We start from the raw sequence: 18,837 nt of genomic DNA, 5'->3' as shown, positions 1-18,837 counted from the left end.
TTCAAATTCTAAAATTGGAAAAGGTAAAGACTAAATATGGTAAGAGTAGTTTAGTTGAGTGTGAAAACATTAAGATATTTCTTCGACGTAGATGAACTAAACACTTAAAGTGCTATAGTTAAAAGTGGGTTGAAGATTACATACAATTGACTAAAAATTTTTACCCAACTTTCAATTATGTGTTTGAATGAAAGTAAAATATGATTCTTTTAAAAATCTTCTAGGAAAAAAGAGTTTCTCTTATGGAACCTGAGCAGAAGTTTATTCTTTCAAATACATTCAACGTAATCCTCAAGAACGTTCAGGAACATACTAAATTCGTGCTTGAGGTGAATGGCTTCCTATTTTCTTTAAACTATGACAAATGGACTGAGCTTAAGAAGTCACTGTTTCCCATAGAGAACGAGATAAGGAGGTAATTTCACTATCAGTATCCGAACTTGCAAATCATATAAACATGTAATACGTACAACATAGGAAATCGTTTTTTTTTTTGTTTATATCAGAAAATCTATTTTGTCAACATCTGTATAACGACCGACCTTTTTTTTTGCTAGTTTGTCTTTTAATAAATCATTTAGAATGCTATTCTGTAAAACAGAGGAATACATGTACCATGTTTTGCGTACGCGTTGTGGTTCTATACTAGTCCCCGACTTAAACAAGTTTTACAATTTCCTACTGTTGGACAAAATTTCTTGGTAGACTCCATATAAGATTTTTCAAATACGCTGTTCTCGGTATTTTATTTTATACCAAAAGGAGAACTCTGATATGAAAACTCTATTAAGGGAGTAGATAAGTTGATATCGTTTGTAGATGTGATTTAGTTATAGTTCTTAGTTATACAGTTTTATGGATTTAAAACCTATGTGTAGAGCATTGTAATTCTCCCCAAAACACTGCGTTGACGGGTGAGCTAGAAGTTATAGAAGTCAGGGGTAGAGCTAGAAGTTACAGGCTTTCAGAGGTAGGTGGGGAGGGTGTGCTCGTAGTTTGGTATCCTGTAATTGCAAATTCCGTAGTTTAAGGTCACTTGCTATATCTTCTATTAGTTTCTTAAGACGCATATGTACACTTTGGAAATATGTTATGTATATTTCCTTTTCATCTCCCGTTTGTATTCGATGCAAGCAGGTAAACAAGATCTTTACTGATATTTATAACGATAACGTTGTATATTGTAGGTTTCGTCCGTAATCAGGGCTGCCGTGCTCAACCATTTTTCCCACAAAAGAGAAGAAAATACCTATAATGTACACAGTATATGTGCATTGAAAGGGGAGACGGCACACGTTATAAACTCCACCAGACATAAACTGCACAAGACCTGAAACTCATTTTGTGGCTCAAGTCCTAAACGGCACTAGACTTAAAAATCTCTTGTGGCGCTACAATAGCGTCCGTGCGAAGAATACTGCCAATCCATTTGTCAAATAAATAAGCAAATACAACTACAAAATATTTAGATACCCTAATGTTTATCAGGTCATTAGTACTTTACAGGGTAATGCTATATTTGCAGATCTCTATCTTGTTTCAGGGTAAAATCAGATGTTGGAAAAAAGTTATAGGACTTTCATATCATTTACATTTGACGCTTTGTAGTTATATCACTTATTTGGACAATATCTACATTCTAATTTCACTGGTATGAGTTCAGTGGAGTAGTATCGTGTTTGACTAATGATGGCGCTGATCTAGCTTTGTGTTTATATCATGTATTTGGACAGTATCTACATTCTAATTTTACTTTTGGTGCTAACCATATATTATTTATAGGAACATCGCCTGAAGGTTATCTAAAAAGTTTCGATACACATTTGAAACATTCAAGAAAGAATAATCTTACCGTTACTTTAGAGTAATCAGAATTTTTCGGGAAATCCATGTAATTTCTTGGGTATCATAAATTCACAAGGAATGTGCTTTAGTGAATCAAAGTTTCCGGGTATCAAAGATTAACCTTTTCCAGCTAACGAAAGGGATATACGACAAGTTTTAGGCTTATTCATTTGGTTTACCAGAAATTGCAGAAATTACCGAATCTTCATTTCGAATTGCGAAAAAAGGAAATAGAATAACAATTTGTGAAGCAGAACTAATCCTCCATCAACTAAAAGCCTGTATAATAAAAAAAACATCAAATTGAAGCATCCCGATTTCAATTGTAACACCTGCGTCCAGTGTAATGGATCATTAAGTAGAATTTCTTGCATATCGTAGCATCCAATCGTTACGTAGGTCACCCAGCTGTACTCTATCGTGTTAGCTGTACGGTAGAGAATGCAGAAAGGTGTAATACAGTTATACAAATCGAACTGTTTGTTTTGCACTCAAGATATTGATACCATAAGTCTGCCATTGGTCCTCATTTTATAGTGTTTACAGATTGATTCGTTAAAACATCTTAAAAGTGTCCAGAGGTGCAATAGGCGTTTGTTAAAATGGTCACTACAATTGAATGAACTTATGCAGAGTTGTTCTGAAGTGTGGTTAGTGCCATACTAAAGAGATCGACTAACAAATGTTTCTTGTAGTACTCAGGCCTTAATCATACGTCAAAAGACTCTGAATAAGGCGGAAAGTCTTTTGATTTTCAAATGCAGCGTATTAAAGGTGTACACAACGTCCCTGCAAATACATTGACAAGGTTATTTCCAAATTAGAGCATCGAATTATGTCAATAAACTCATCCAACATTCTTCAAGACGAAATAGCCAAAACATCTTGGGAAGAATTGAAGGAACATAATCAAAATTACAAGGAATATGAAAAAAATATAACACATTTAACATCCTGTCTTAAGAATTGTGATTGTTCTCGTAATAGAGATCAACATTTCAGATGTCTTATGATGTGCTCTTAGTTAGCGATTCTAAATATAAAGATAGAAAGAAAGTATGTGAACCTTTATATCTGGTACCTCAGATCTTAAAGGCTTACCGCGACAACTTAGGACATTTTGGATATTTGAAAATATATTCAATAATTAGTAATTTTTAGGGGAAGCCAGTCGCGACCAGAGTTAGGAATTGTGCTTACGATTGTGAGAAATGGAAGAAAATTAAACAAAGTTATTAGTCGATTTATTAACCTATTATCTGTATTATAGTTTAAAGACCTCATTCTTCCATTGATATGTTTAGACCCTTGCCACGAACACTGGACATACTTTTCATTTAACTATAATGGACATATTTACAAGATACCTAGAGGGAGTAGGAAATATGTGGAACACAGTGTTACTAGTAACAAAGGATGCCGACATGTTATATAGACCGTAGAAGTTAGTAATTTCATACTTATGATCTAAACACTTGTATTGTGCAGAAGTTTCTCCTTCGGTAGAAATGGCGTTTCAGCTGTTTATACGACTTTTGATAAGTTTAGTTTAAGTATGACTGTCGAACAGGAGGCAGATTCGCAATATTCTTAATGGGATGATGATCATGTATTTCAGGAATTATTTTTGTATGCTAAGAGTAATTGGATTCGTTTATTTCAATAATTATATAAATACATACATACATACATACATACATATAACAAAATAACATCAAATTGATATATATTTATATATTATTTATATATATCATATTTATATATATATATATATATATATATATATATATATATATATATATATATATATATATGTATATATATTTTAATTCGGAGATCCGCGTTATTGTTCTAACTATTTTTAAGACACATTGCAAGAGTAAAATTTTATATTTGTAAAAGTTTAAGAACAGATACAGGGTTCACATAACCATGCACATATTAGGATACGAAGAACAAGATACATAATTTGAGTAATCCATTTGACGTTCTACTTCATCACTATTACAGATAAAATGGATAGAAAAGACTCGTAGAAAAGTAGTCAACGAAGAACATGTAGGCGACACTTCTTTTTCTATTTATCCTGTTTTAGAGCCTTAAAATATTTCGTTTATATATTGCTTCCAAATAACTTACGTAATATTTAAGCATATCTTGAGCCTAAGTTGGCCATTAGAACATATTAATGTCATGTTCGTATTCAAAGCTCTGACTATTTAACCTTCAATTTCCATGGATTTGTTCCTGATATGTCTTACAGTATAATCGACAATTAACATAATTTTATTCACAAATAGTAAGAAGCAGTTAGGAAAGTCTATTGCAAAATTATGTTGTCTACTATTTGTTGAGACAATTTAATTATTTGCTACAGGTGTGAATATTACAACACTTTGTTTATGACAGTTATTGAAGTATATTCCTGACCATGTGTCCAGAAGAAAAGAATGGCGAGTAAATTTTAAATTGTTACCTATATTTTAGCTTAAATTTCCTTTCAAGTATAACATACATTTTATACTCAATATTTTCCACGTATCTTACAAATTAATCTATAATTGTCTGCAAGAGAATGCATTATTTGAACTTATCATACATGCAGTTATTCAGCATGAAAATATTATTAAGATGATAGTGTTTATTCTGAGCTTCTGTTTCTAATCTGACATCGAAATAACATTATTGTAGTCAAAATAATAATTAATATATAAAAATGTATAACTCTACTTACTCTTCTTTCCATTCAACTCCAATGGAACAAAGACTTAATGCAGGAGGTCTCCAATTCTGAATTTCGTTAGCTTTAATCTCATAAGATACTGAACTGTAGTAGTACTTGTTCCACAAAGACTGTGCTGAGACAATAGTAATGATCAGCACGGAGACATATAGAACAATCCATACAATGCTAGAAGAAATCGAACAAGTGGCCATTATGTTTTTAAAAAGTTTTTTTTATAGTATCTTTATTTATTAATGAAACGTATAATAATAGGTAAAGTCAATAATGGTAATAAATACCGCAATGTTGGAGTATATTAATTTACATGTTTAGTGTTGTCAACAGTGATGAAAATTTTCCGGAATTCCTGCATCGTTGTTTAGCCGTGATGTGAGGTGGTAAATTTTCTTATATATTTTTCCGGAAAATTTTCTGTTCTAGACAAATATCAGTGATGAAGTAACAATTCCAGAGTAATCATAAAATTGGGTGAATTCATTCATAAATGTTTAAAAGTGAAAGACCGTTTAAAGTATCTGAAAAATTTCAAGGGTCAGACAATTTTCAGTACTTCCGATCTAGTAATAAAAATGTTCCGATCCACGAATATTCGTTTCACTTGTTTCCACAAAGCTATAAAACATTGCGATTCACATAAAGATCACAAAAAAAATTATGTCTCAAAAAAGTTCAATTCTTTCCATAGATGACAGAAAATATATCGATTCATGAGAAATTGTTTCTCTTATTCCTACATAGTACTGAAAATTCTCTCAGCTATGAAAATTTTCAGATCCTTTAAACGATCTGTTACTTTTAACATTTCTATACATGAATTCAATCAATTTTATGATTACTGATGAATTGTTACTTTACCACTGATACTTTCAAAACGGAAAATTTTCAGGAAAAATATAGCGGAATATTTTCCGAAATGGACAACTTTCTGCGGAAAATTTTCCATTTCACGTCATTAGTTGTCTAGCCCATTAGACCATGGCATAACTCCCAATTCGGTAAAGAAGCAATATGTGTCTTATGAACGTTGAATTTCGTTCGCAACTAATTTTTTATTATTAGTTACTTCGGGTTGTTAGTGAGCTACTACTTAGTGGTGAGAAAAAATTCTAGGTATTATGTGCGCTTTCTAGTATTATTGTTAGCTTGTTTACTTACTGTCTACTACTTTTCTTCGGATATTTATATATATAATTAGTAATGCGGCGATATACAGTGTTAGCTATCTTTACAAGAACATTAGTGATCCTGGACGTCTTCTATTTTATTTCAATGCTGACACCTTAATCACCAAACCTCAATAAAATAAGTATAATTTCCTTTATATGATCACTTTGTATTTGGTGGTATAGTTTAGTTTACAACTTCTAAGTATCATAAACACGATTTTTTATTCAGTTAAAGTATATTTAAGATGAAATCATTGGAAATCTTTTTGTGACTTTGTTTAAAATATGACATCACACCCGACCAAAAAGTAGGGGTGTTCGATAAGGCTGAGGACCTATCGAACTTCGGGAGTGAAAATTTATCGAGTTGTCATCGGTTACTCGAAACCGTTCGAGTATTTGATATTATCGAAATTTCGAGTATTATCGAAGTTTCAGGTATTATCGACGTTTCGGGTATTATCGAAATTTCGAGTATTATCGAAGTTTCGGGTATTATCGAAAGTTCGAGTAGTATCGAAGTTTCGGGTATTATCGACATTTCGAGTAGTATCGAAGTTTCGGGTATCATCGAAATTTCGAGTATTATCGAAGTTTCGGGTATTATCGAAAGTTCGACTATTATCAAAGTTTCGGGTATTATCGACATTTCGAGTATTATCGAAGTTTAGGGTGTTATCAAAAGTAGTGATGGACACTTCAGTTCCTTTACCTCTCCAATGATTTCTTCTTGCAGCCAAACTAATCAAACAACTTTTTTCATCTGATAAGTTATTGCAAAGTTGTATTTGTCGAAATCATATGTAAAATTATTTTCTGACTGACTCGTTATCGGCGCAATCGGCAAAGTGACTATTAGTAGACTAATGGTGACTTGGGTTCCATTCCATTCGGGTGTTGCATGTTTTCTCTTCCTCTTTCTTTCTTCTGACAGACTGCTTAAACCTTGTACAGATCTGTGGGGAAAAAACTTTTTCTTCACTTCATTGCTAAGGAGAGGTTTTAATATGAACACCCTGCATATATGTAATACATATTATATACAACTATGATAACCTCGAATGCATTGTTTCTTTCGAACACTCCGATAACCCCGAACTTTTCAGAATATTCAAGCGACTGGACAAATATATCATATTGATATATTTCTGTATTTGCTGCTTTCAAACAATTCGAGACTCTCGAACAGTTCGAGTGTCTCGAAGTTGTCTAATGTTTCTTACATTTCGAGTGCCTCAAACACATCGAGAGTCTCGATCATTTCGAGAGTCTCGAACATTTCGGGAGTCTCGATCATTTCGAGAGTCTCGAACATTTCGGGAGTCTCGAACATTTCGAGAGTCTCAATCACTTCGGGAGTCTCGAAAGTTCGATAATTCGATAAAATTAAAATTCTTTATCGATGAAACGGTTTTGAAATTTTATCGAATTGTTATCGATTATTCGATTATCGGAACAGCCCTACCAAAAAGTCATTCACTTACCAGATCAAAGTATAAATGTTTAAGCATTTTTACTTTGGGAAACATTTTCTGGATAATTTGGCGAATTCCTCCGTATTTTAGTGCGCATTAGTTATTTTGAATTTTCTGAGCGATACGAGTTGTTTTCAATACCTTTGCTTCCTAGAAGCATTGTTTCTAACTACAAGAAAAACACAGTTACCATATGCGTAGGCCCTAAAACTTAAAGATTTCATTTCACTTTATTTCACAGCCACGAATTGTGGTGCTACAAGCAAATGGACATTTCAAAGCAAATAAGACAGTAAAGAACTTTGGAAGGAACAGCCTTCCAAGGAATGAGCAACATTTCCTTTGGAAATGAATAACATCGTATTATAAACGTTACGAAACTTGAAATTTCATAGAAAAGAAATAACATAAAGTTTGATTTCTACAATAAATTGTCCGCAATTGAATGATAAAGAAAAGTTTTAAAGAGAGAAGGAAGAATAATTTCATAATTTCACCAAGGTTAATTACAATGTAACGCATGTGTAGTCAAGGCTGTGGATTGCATGAACGATGTACGTGTGCAATTCGATTGTTACGTGTAAATAAATTTGTGATTTTACCTCCTTTCTCTTAAGTAGTTCAAGTCTCTTGATTGTTACTTATACCTCAGTATTTTCGAAAAATATTAATCTGGCATAATCGTGAAATTAAGGACGCGTTTAATAGGACTGCATTGATTTCCGTACAACTAAGTTTGCTAATATTCAGCTATTTGCAGAGACGGTACCCGAACCCTCACGTGATATAATTTTCAGTGCACTTTCGTCTTTAGTAATTACTGCAGTTTGATATCACTAACATTAGATAATAATTGGAAAAGTTTTCTGTTGTATATTTTATAACCAAGGAAAATTCGATGGTCTCGCCAATGTAACCGTGACCATTGTAATCACGCTCGTATTTTTGAGGAAATGGTGTAAATGTGCCCATGCATCCACTAGATTGTAGCATCCGTTTGAATTGGTTCATTTGTCATTCAGTATAACAGTGTAACTAAAGAAAAATATTAAAATAGTCTTACCCGTATTATACATAACAAATCGCCTTGATTTTAATTTTTAAAAATTCTGCTAGTTGGTGTAGAATTAAAAGCAATCAAATTAAATCTACTGTTTACTATTAACTAACTAGCTAACTCTATGGCCTATGGAACCCGGAGGTTCAAAGCTGCGTTCACAAAAGCTCTCCACTGACCTCTATCCTCAGCTAACTGCATCCAGTTTCTACTTTGTATTCCAATCTCTGCGAGGTCCATCTTGTCCTCCCATCTGTGCCTAGGTATTCCTAATGGTCGTTTTCCGATTGGTCTTCCAGTCAAGACTTTGAAAGTGTTTCTATTTTATTCCATTCTAACTAAATGACCCGCCCACCTAAGCCTCCTTGACTTGACGACTCTAACAATGTTGGGTAAACCGTATAGATTAGGTAGTGCCTCGTTATAAAGTTTCCGCCATTCCTCATTCCCGTTCCTCTTGGGTCCGAATATTCGTCTTAGGATCTTGTTCTCAAATACTTTCAGTCTATGTTCTTCCCTCAGAGTAAGTGACCATGTTCCGCAGCCATACAGAACAACTAGCATTATTATCGTTTTGTATATTTTAAGCTTCAAATTCCTCGACGGAATTCGCGACGACAAGAGAATTTGAACCGAATAGTAACACGAATTCCCTGCTTCTGGTGGACTTTTAATTTCTCCGTGGATATGATTTTCCTCTGTTAATATTGATCCTAGATATTTGAAACTATTCACTTTATCGAAAGTATTTTAATATTTTAACGCATCCATAATTTGCTGTAGTCTAGTCCGGACGCACTTCCATGTATTTAGTTTTCTCTGCATTTGCTTCCCATGTCCCTGCAAACGTTTAAAAAAATATCTACATTTGTTTCTATTATTATCCTATCATCCCGTATTAAATTTACATCATCATCATATGCCATAATCTGGTGAATAGTGTTCAACTGTAGGCACTGGTTGCTATCTTTGATTTTCCTTATAGCGTATTCTAGAATGAAGTTAAATAATAATGGCGACCACGCATCTCCTTCTTTCAGGCCATTTTCGACGTGGAAGCTCGTGAACAAAATTTTCCTACCTGGACTTTACTTTCGGATAAATTTAAACGTATCTTAATTAATCTAATTATCTTTGTCGTTATTCCATGTTCTGTAAGAACGCTGTATAATGTTTCTCTGCTAACCGAGTCGTACGCCTTTCTAAAATCAATAAATAGTTGATGTATCGGGCTACTGTATTAACACTTTTTTGGAGTATTTAGCGAGTGGTAAATATTTGGTCGATAGTTGATCGATTTCGCCTAAAACCGCACTGATATTCTCCAATAATCTCATCTGCGTATGGGGTCAGTCTTGCTATAGAATATTTGAAAGGATTTTATACGATGTTGACAGAAGAGAAATGTCTCTAGAATTATTACAGTCAGTTTTGTAGCCTTTCTTGTGAATTGGAACAATGATTGATTCGTTCCACTCTTGTGGCAATTCTTCCTTGTTGCAGGTAAGGAGAATGATTTTGTGTATCTTGTTCCAGAATTTTTCGCCTCCAGCTAAAATTAACTCAGCCGGAATTTCATCTACAACCTGGGATTTGTGTTTCTTTAATTTCTTTATAGCTGTGTCTACTTCTATTCGATTGGGTTCTGGAATATATGGTTCTGCGGTGTGTATCTCGTTTTCTCCACGTACACTAGTTTTTGGTTGCCTGTTAAGCAAATCATCAAAGAAATCTTTCCACCTGTTTAAGATGCTATCCGTGTCAGTGAGAACTGTACCGTCCGATTTCTTTAATATGTAAGCACGAGATTGATAGCCTTTCTTCAATTGGTTGATTCCCTTATACATGTCCCGGACGTTTTTATTTTTACTATTATCTTCAAGTTCTTATATTTTAGCTCTCAGAAAATTTGCTCTCAGTTTCTTTGTTCTAAATGTTATGCAAATTTCCCGCCTGATGTCTGAGAAATTTTGTGTAGTTATTTTATTTGGATTTTGTAGCCAGCGTAATTGTGCCTGTTTTCACTTCTCTGCTAGTTTTATGCATTCCTGGTCGAACCATGGTTTGTACCTACGTATTTCCGCGTATAACAATTTCTCTTTTGCTGAAATTTTAATCTGTCTCTAATTTCAATCCTGATATCCTCAACACTAGTGCACTCAGAATCTTCTAAAGCCGAGAATCTATAAGAAACTTCAATCTCGCATTCCTCCCTTACCTGTCTCTCTTCTAATTTCTTTAGATTGAATCTCTCTGTTTTCGGACAATGAATATTACCTCTATTCAACGATAACCTCTCCCCTATTATCGCTGCTACCAGGTAGTGGTCAGTGTCACAATCAGCCCCTATAAACGACCGGACATCAATTATGCTAATTACCTTCTTCTATCTACTAAACTCTGATCAATTTGATTATGTGTTTTGTCGTCTGGTGATGTCCAAGTGTATTTATGAACGTCGCGATGTGGGAAGTTCGTAATCTTCACGATTATTTTTTTGGATGTTGCGAAATTCACGAGTCTAACACCGTTGTCATTAATTTTCATATGGTATCGCGGAAGTCGGTCAAATATCCCTTCCACTTCTTCGTAAAAACTGTCTTTTATATCGTCATCCTTATCTTCAGTTGGTGCATGTACATTTAACACAATAATATCACAACACCGTCACTTAAGAGTAATAAAAGAAATCTGTCATTACCAAATTCAATTCGTTTAATTGCTGGTAATGTACGTTTATGAACGAAAAACCTTGTTTCTAACAAGTGATTTTTATTTCCTTCCCCGTAAAAGAACGAAAAATTTCCAAAATTCTCAGATCCATTTCCTTCCCACCTAAATTCCTGAACTCCTACTAGGTCCATTCTGTATTTCTCTAACTCAATCGGTACGGATTTGAACGCGCCTGCCCTATAAAGACTCCTAGTATTCCATGTTCCAAATCTCATGTCCGTTTTCTTTTGATGGGGTCGTGCAAAGTTATCAGTCCTTCTCTCAGACTTTTGTGAATATTTCTGAAAAAGTGTTTTTTTACAGAATGAGATGTTAGCCCTACCGAAACCCCCAAGCTGGAGGACCACTCCTAGTCGGCTGTCCGCGACTGCTTATTCAGTATATTCGCAGCTAACCTCTATATCTAGATGCCTTCTCCTCGATCCGCAGCTTGAGGATGCGCCATGCTGTTGTGACAGGAACCCACGTTACAGTTTACTATTAGAAATTAAAATGATTCTGATAAAATTTAATAAAGTAACATTTATATTGATCATAAATAAAATTCAAAGAACAGGACTTAATAAAATATATTTACATATGGAGCACTTAGCTGGCTTTAACGTGCGATGACTGGAATTCTTATCTGAAAAAAATGCTTATTACTTATGAGATTTAGTACGGTGAATTAAGAGTTTAGCTTTTAACTTGTTCTGTTTGTGTGTAAAAAATTAGAAAAAAACTTGCCACTCTGGCTCACATGGTTTTATGTTCCGCATTATATGTAGTCCCACCGAGGGGTTTGTTTCCTTTCCCTTTATGGGCATAAAATGCAAATATGGTTATCTTCCTAACTTTTGCTGCGATGTGATATATAAAAGTCTCCTGGAGGGCTCACCTCATACGGAAATTGTGTATAGGTTCCCCTTAAATATTATCGCTCTCTTTTACAGGTAGAAACTTAGCACTTAATAAAATGAGCATCCGGAATCGACTCCCACTGCCAGTTTTTATTATAAAAAGTTTCCTCTATAAAAGTATTTTCACATAATATTATACAAATTAATCTCTCTAAAATCAAGGTGAGTTATAGGTGATCTTTGACCGTAAGGTCGCAGACCGGATCTCGATAGAGCCTCGTAGTACGCTAAGCGGCTGAAGTTAGGTTTGCCAGATAGAGCCCCGTAGCAGGCTAAGCGGCTGAGGTTAGGATTCCCAGACAGAGCCCCGTAGCAGGCCAAGCCAGCAGATAGGATAGGCGTAATAACGTAGCAGACAAGAAGCCTGGGGTTAGGTTACTCCAAGAGTCTCGTAGCATACAAAAGGAGGCTCACCAGAAAACTGATGTAGGGTTGCCTTCGTCCATCCAATTTATAGGGTCCTTTGCGTGGCGGTGCCGCTGCTGATCCGATGTCGTCTTCTGCTCCGTGGGAAGGGCCAGTAGCCGTCGTCTGCATGTGATTATAGGTCCATCCGATAGGAGATCCTCTTGCCAAACCACGTGGTGGTGTTTGTAAACACTGATGCGTGGAATATTTTGCTTACAACATTTCATAGGATATTACAATATAAAATATAGACTGTTTTCTTTTCATTTCGTTTGATGTAACCATGGTTATATGAGGGTCCAGGACAGTGATGCACTCCTCTTAATTTTCTGGATTATCTTTTAACTTGCCTGGTGTACCTAATTTGGACGTCAAATATAATTTAATCTTTATGAGGTGTAAAAGATGTGTCGTCCGGGAACTGATTAACAACATTAATTTATATATTTTTGCATATTAAATAAACATTTTGCAAAGTTTAAAAAGCTTCCTCGTATATTGGCTTATAATCATATGTTTGGAAGCAAACATTAGCTGCATTGTGCTATATGTGCTTACGTATTCATCGACACTACCATTGACATTCTTTTCTTGTATTTTGAACATATAAACTGTTTAATCGTCAAATAGTTTATCGTGGTTTGCGACGAAGAAAAGGGAAGTTATGAGGTGACTTTCGTACTACATATTATACCACGTTCGTGCATTAAAATGAAAAATGAAGTCATATTTACATTTTTGCTGAAATCTGATTGTTTCTTTGTAATAACAATTAATCATACTTATGTAACGATATAGAATTGAAGAGTATTTCTTATGACAAAACAACATACAGGTTGATTGTTTTACTTTGAAAGAATACATTCATTCCTAGAGTAAGGAAAGGTGGCTGGGAATGTGGTAATTTTAAACCTAGTTAAAACCTTTCGTTTCCCTTCGTGGATAAATAAAAATGACGTCACATTTATTCTTTGGTAAAATCTGATTTCTTCATGTTAATAGCTTTCTGATGGGAGAGTACAAAAAATTATTAAGATTTTGAGCATTTTTAATAATCAAAATTTTGTTCCTCATTAAGCCTTTCGTTGATGCAAAGAGTGTTGCCAGATATTTTACTTAAACTGTTCCGATTCTTTTAGAAAGTTTTACGCTGAGTGCCAGAATTCACAAAACCAAAAATTTTGAAACCAAAAATTTCAAGTTAATATATTTTTCAAACAAAACATTTTTAAAAGATTCAAACAACATTTCTAAATTAAAAAATTCAAAACATAATATTGAAAAAAATTAAAACTTTCAAACAGAATTTCAAACTAAAAATTCTCAAATTAAAATTTTGGTACTAAAAAAAGTTAAACCTGAAATTCAAAAACCAAAATTTTCTAAGTAAAAAAATTCAAATCAAACTTTCTGGATCGAAAATAGAAAATAAGAAATTTTCAAACTCAAGATTTTAAGCCGAATTCTGAATATTAACTATTTCAAAACAATTTTTGGAACCAAATTATCAAACAAATTTCTCGAACTGAGAAAGTTGCAAACTTAAAAAATTCAAAACAAAATTTCAAACTAAAACTTTTTCATCTAACATTTTAACTAAAAATTCGAACTCAGAAATTTCAGACTAAAACTTTTCAAACTCCAAGGTTTCAAAATAAAAAAAATTCAAATTAAATAATTTCAAATCAAAACTTGAATCTAAAGTTTCGAATTTAAAAAATATTTTCTAACCACAATTATTAAATTGGAACTTTTTTGAAAATTTTAATACACTTTTAAGGTGATCACTTAGACATATTACAGGCTAGATTGCGAATTGTTGCTAAATTTTAAACAGCAGCCAATTTAACGACTTTTAATTTACTGATTTAAATTTAAATTGTCTTGGAGAACTATTTAGGTCTGAATTTGATATGATGAACCATTTTACTAATCATAGCTGATCATTCATTTCGTAACGGGACATTGAAATGAACTCTAATAAGACAAACTATCCAGTCAACCCTAACTCACAAGCCGTTTGGTAGCGAAAGTCCGTTGGTAAACCGTAACCTTTTATCGATTTTCATTTTAAATGTAAAAGAGTTTATTTTTAAGATTTATATTGTCTTGAGAACGACTGAGAACTACAATGTAGTTCGTTTATGTAATGAACCCGTTAGCCAGCCATACCCTGAAATACATCGTAGAGTCATGAAAGCAAGCAAAGTTTATATAACGATCTTATTGTATTTCTTTAGCCGTGACCGTTTTTCATGAAATGCACTGTATGATCACGAGTAATGAATTCCTAAGGTACATGTAGCGTTCCAATCCGCTGTCAGGTCAAGAGCTGATGCTAAAGGGGCAACATTCATGGATACCAAAGCTCATGCAATGTTGACCAATCAACACCACCCAAGTCCGACCTCAGAGGGATCTACGAAGACGAACGCAATTCCGAGTCATACGGCAGGTGCAGATGGATAATTCAGCATAATCAACAATAATTAAACGTAAATACCAGTCACAAATTCAAAATATATGTGCATATATAAATATATAAATAAATAACAACAACAACAACAATTCAAGTATATATAATTTATTATAATAATATACAATATTATTTCGGGTAAAATATATTGAGCAACAAACAAATCTTTCTTCCTTCGAAGTCTATTCGTAATATAGATTCAACGATAATATTCAGTCAATGATTATATTATTGTTCAACTCTCATCGGAGTTACAAGCCTATCCAGGAACAATAACAATTTAATTTCAAGACTAATTTCAAGAAAAATAATTATAATTTTTATATTTTTTATCAATTTCAATTTATTTGACCAGAGTAGAGAGAATAAATTCCTTAATTTGAATTTCTGAATCTTAAACAAAAGTTCTCAGGAAAAAGAAAAAAACAATCTAGAAAAACGATCAAGAAAAATACTTTTTTGGGGGAGAGCAATCTCCAATATCCAGAGATCCGTTAGGTATATGTTGAAAACAACGATAATAATTAATTTAAGAAATATGTCAAAATCTTTCCGCAAATTTGGAGTGCCGTGCCTCACCGCACCGTTCGCCTACAATAGCAAGCAATAAGATAAATCTCAAATTGTTCAAAAAAAACTATATGGATTAATTTCAATACTAATCGCATTAATAAATGCTGAAAATAAAGCAGATTATAAACAATTACTATACGCACCGGGTTTTAGCCCGCTTACCAAAAATGAAATGCTGAATTATCAATCGTAGTTCACGTAATTATTAACGCGGTCCAAAGAAATAATCTATTAATCGACTCTATTTGGAATCAAACATGACGACCCACAAACACAGAACACAAACAAAGGACAATCAACTATAATATATATTAATCAACACTCACCTCTTATATTCTTCTTTTTTTATTACCTTTCTTTGGGTTTTAATACCTCGCTCTTAGTCTGCTTGTCGTCTGTTCTGTATCAGATTACAAGAATAAATGTGCTTTGGCTGTGATCGAAAAGTAACTCAAAGACCAATACTTAGGTCTGAAAACGAAAATGTCACAATGTATCTAGTTCTATCACTGATTCAGTCGGCTCTCTCGGACCAAAAAAAAAAGATCGAGAGACACAATAGAAATCTTCAGTGATACTACGAGACAAACCCAGAATAAGGTACAGTGTCTCTTACCAAGTGACATTCACCACTGCTCTCACCTCAATCCTCAACATTCTCATTCCACCATTCAACCAAACTAACTTCCATTTAAAATAATGAAAGTCACGCTCTGTTTCCAGGTTCACCAAAACCACTATGAGCGAACTTAGGTCTGGTTTCATCAAATTGAAATACTCTCACTCTTTTCCACATTATCACTCCACCGATCCGTCAGACAATCAAACCAAGAGAGTGGACACTACGATTGCAGGGAATATAATTCTATTGTAAGACCATGCGTTCCAACGTGCAATGGGGAGCAGACCTCTGTTCTCACTCGAAATATTCCACTTTATCATTCCACCAACTAAAGAAAAAACACTTCAGATTCAGGATATTACGAGTATTAATGCATCAACAACATGCTATTTTTAAGGCGATAGCCAAGAACAGGTTTATTTTACTCAGTAGCAAATCTACTCTTCCTTGTCGTAAGGAACACACATGGAAATTCACCATTCAACACTCTCTATAAAATCCGATGGATTTTTGTCGCCGAAAAGAATAGCGACTTATTGACCAATGCTTAGGTCAACTATACAGATATCTATGTCACAGATTGAATTCATCAAATGCCCCTGCACATCTGAACACGAAACAAACTTGTCTGACGTAAAATATGGAAACTTAAACAAAGACAAATATCACTCAATACTTCGAGCACCATTCAGACACTGGAAAACCACAGAACACAAGCTAACCAATTCAATCTTATTCAGATAGTACCAATGCATATGGTCAAACACAAACCTTCCATTTGCAATTTTCGTATCATTATTTTTCCTATCATTATTTATTATTATTTACACAACACAACTTGCACTTTTATTCTTGTTAATTGATTTAACTCCTTCCAGATGTAACAAAATGCAGATAATAGCAGACACTACAAACTAAGTCAAACGAACAAGACACGCGTCCCATTTTCTAACATCGACGATAAATTATCCGCCTGCTCGTAGACTGCAGGAAACGTCCTCCTTCCTTCGAAATCCATAGGTCAGTTCGGGGCCGGAAAGGCTGCGAGCTCCCACGAAGGACAGAGGCGCTACGATCGCGATAAGGCACGTCTCCTACCGCGCAAGCGACCTTGAATTGACCAAACAGAAAAGGAATGTATTTCTCTCTCTCTCTCACTCACCACAATCGTAAATAGATTCACATCATTTTGTTTGCTTTTTTTTCAAGAAGCAAACAAGGAAAGGTTACAAATTCTTGTTAATTTTTACAAATCAGAGGAAAGTTAATCATCTATATTACATAATTATAAGCATTTTCTTTCTTCTATTTTTTACATATTTTTTCCATTATTTCCATCTTCTCCAACTCATAGTAACGGGATCGTTACATACACTACTTAGTCTAGTTATCATTAAGACATCAGTTAAGTAATATTACCTCTATAACACTTGAACTTGTAGAAAATGGATAACAGCTTACTGATCAGAGCACATACACATGTTGAGAACAAATAATATGCTAAGATGGACAGAACTTCCTTACGTATTTCCTTACCTCTCATTCCCCTCTTGAAGGAAAAGATGCTAATAAGTACCTTCTAGGTCGAAAGCATTACGATAAAAAAGAACATTCCTCAAGCCCATGTCAGATTTCAGTGGCTAAGTGAGGATTGGATTTTCGACTTTACTATTACGGTTTTAAGTACATTATCTCATATACGGATGTTCAAGTCTTATGCAGTATAAGAACATCAACACTTTCAATCTTACACGTTAAATAGAAAAAAAGTCTTAAAATCTTCAAACACGTTAAATAGAAATTTTTATGATTATTCGGATATCACTTTGAGCTATAAGCCCACGTCTCATACAGCCTCGGTATTGTTAAGAAACTTAAAACACTAATATTGATTCAGATGTTATCGTTCACGTCTTATGAAGTGTAGCTACGTAAGATTTACTTCTCTTACAGCCTCGGTACTGTTAAAAGAACATGAAACACTTATGGTGGTTCAGATTTTATGATTTACGTCTTATACAGCCATATTAACGTCTTATACAGCCATATGGTTTACGTCTTATACAGACACAAAACATTTATTAATCAATTGTGTACGTAAAATAGAAATGAAATTAGGCCTTTGAGTTTTAGTCTGATTGTTAGGCGGAAAAATGCTAGAGGAGATGATGATGTTGAGACATAAATGCAATGATGGAATAAATGTAGTGGGAAGGAACTTGAAAACCCTGAGAAAACTCAAGCATACGGTTTTTGCCCACCATAAAGCCAATTTGCTTTAGCTAAGATCGAACCAGGGATCTCATTAACCAGTGGTGAACGCTATCATTGACTCATCACGACGTAAAATAGAAACAAAATATTTTATGGAGATAATTATGTATTTAACATTCATTGAGATGAAACAAGCAAGATCACTGGGTCGAATAAGATCATTTTGCACGCCTCAGCTTTTCTCGAAGAGGAGAAACTACAACGAAAATTTTGAAAACCAGTCATGAAAAGACTGTTGTTTAGGCTAATATCACACACACGCACAATGTAATTTATTACATTCTGATTACATTTTTTGAATACAAATGTATTACTTGTATTATTTTCAGTGAGAATGTAATGAAATTTTAGCAGTAGGCACCAGTGTTCTTGGAATACTTTTATCGTACTAAACTTCTCTTAAAATAGTAAGCGTCAGCAGGATCAAACTAGTATCACTTTACCATTATATACACTTGTCCACTTTTATAAAACATTTTGTATTCCAGCTAGAATCTTCTTATGATTGCTACTAAATATAAATCGTATTGCAGCATCACAGTGCAAACAATATCAGCTCAAAA

This window comes from Thermobia domestica, chromosome 1 (assembly GCF_964235325.1).
Source record: "Thermobia domestica chromosome 1, izTheDome1.hap1.1, whole genome shotgun sequence".
Lineage (NCBI taxonomy): Eukaryota > Metazoa > Arthropoda > Insecta > Zygentoma > Lepismatidae > Thermobia > Thermobia domestica.
Note: the sequence above shows the minus strand (reverse complement) of the source record.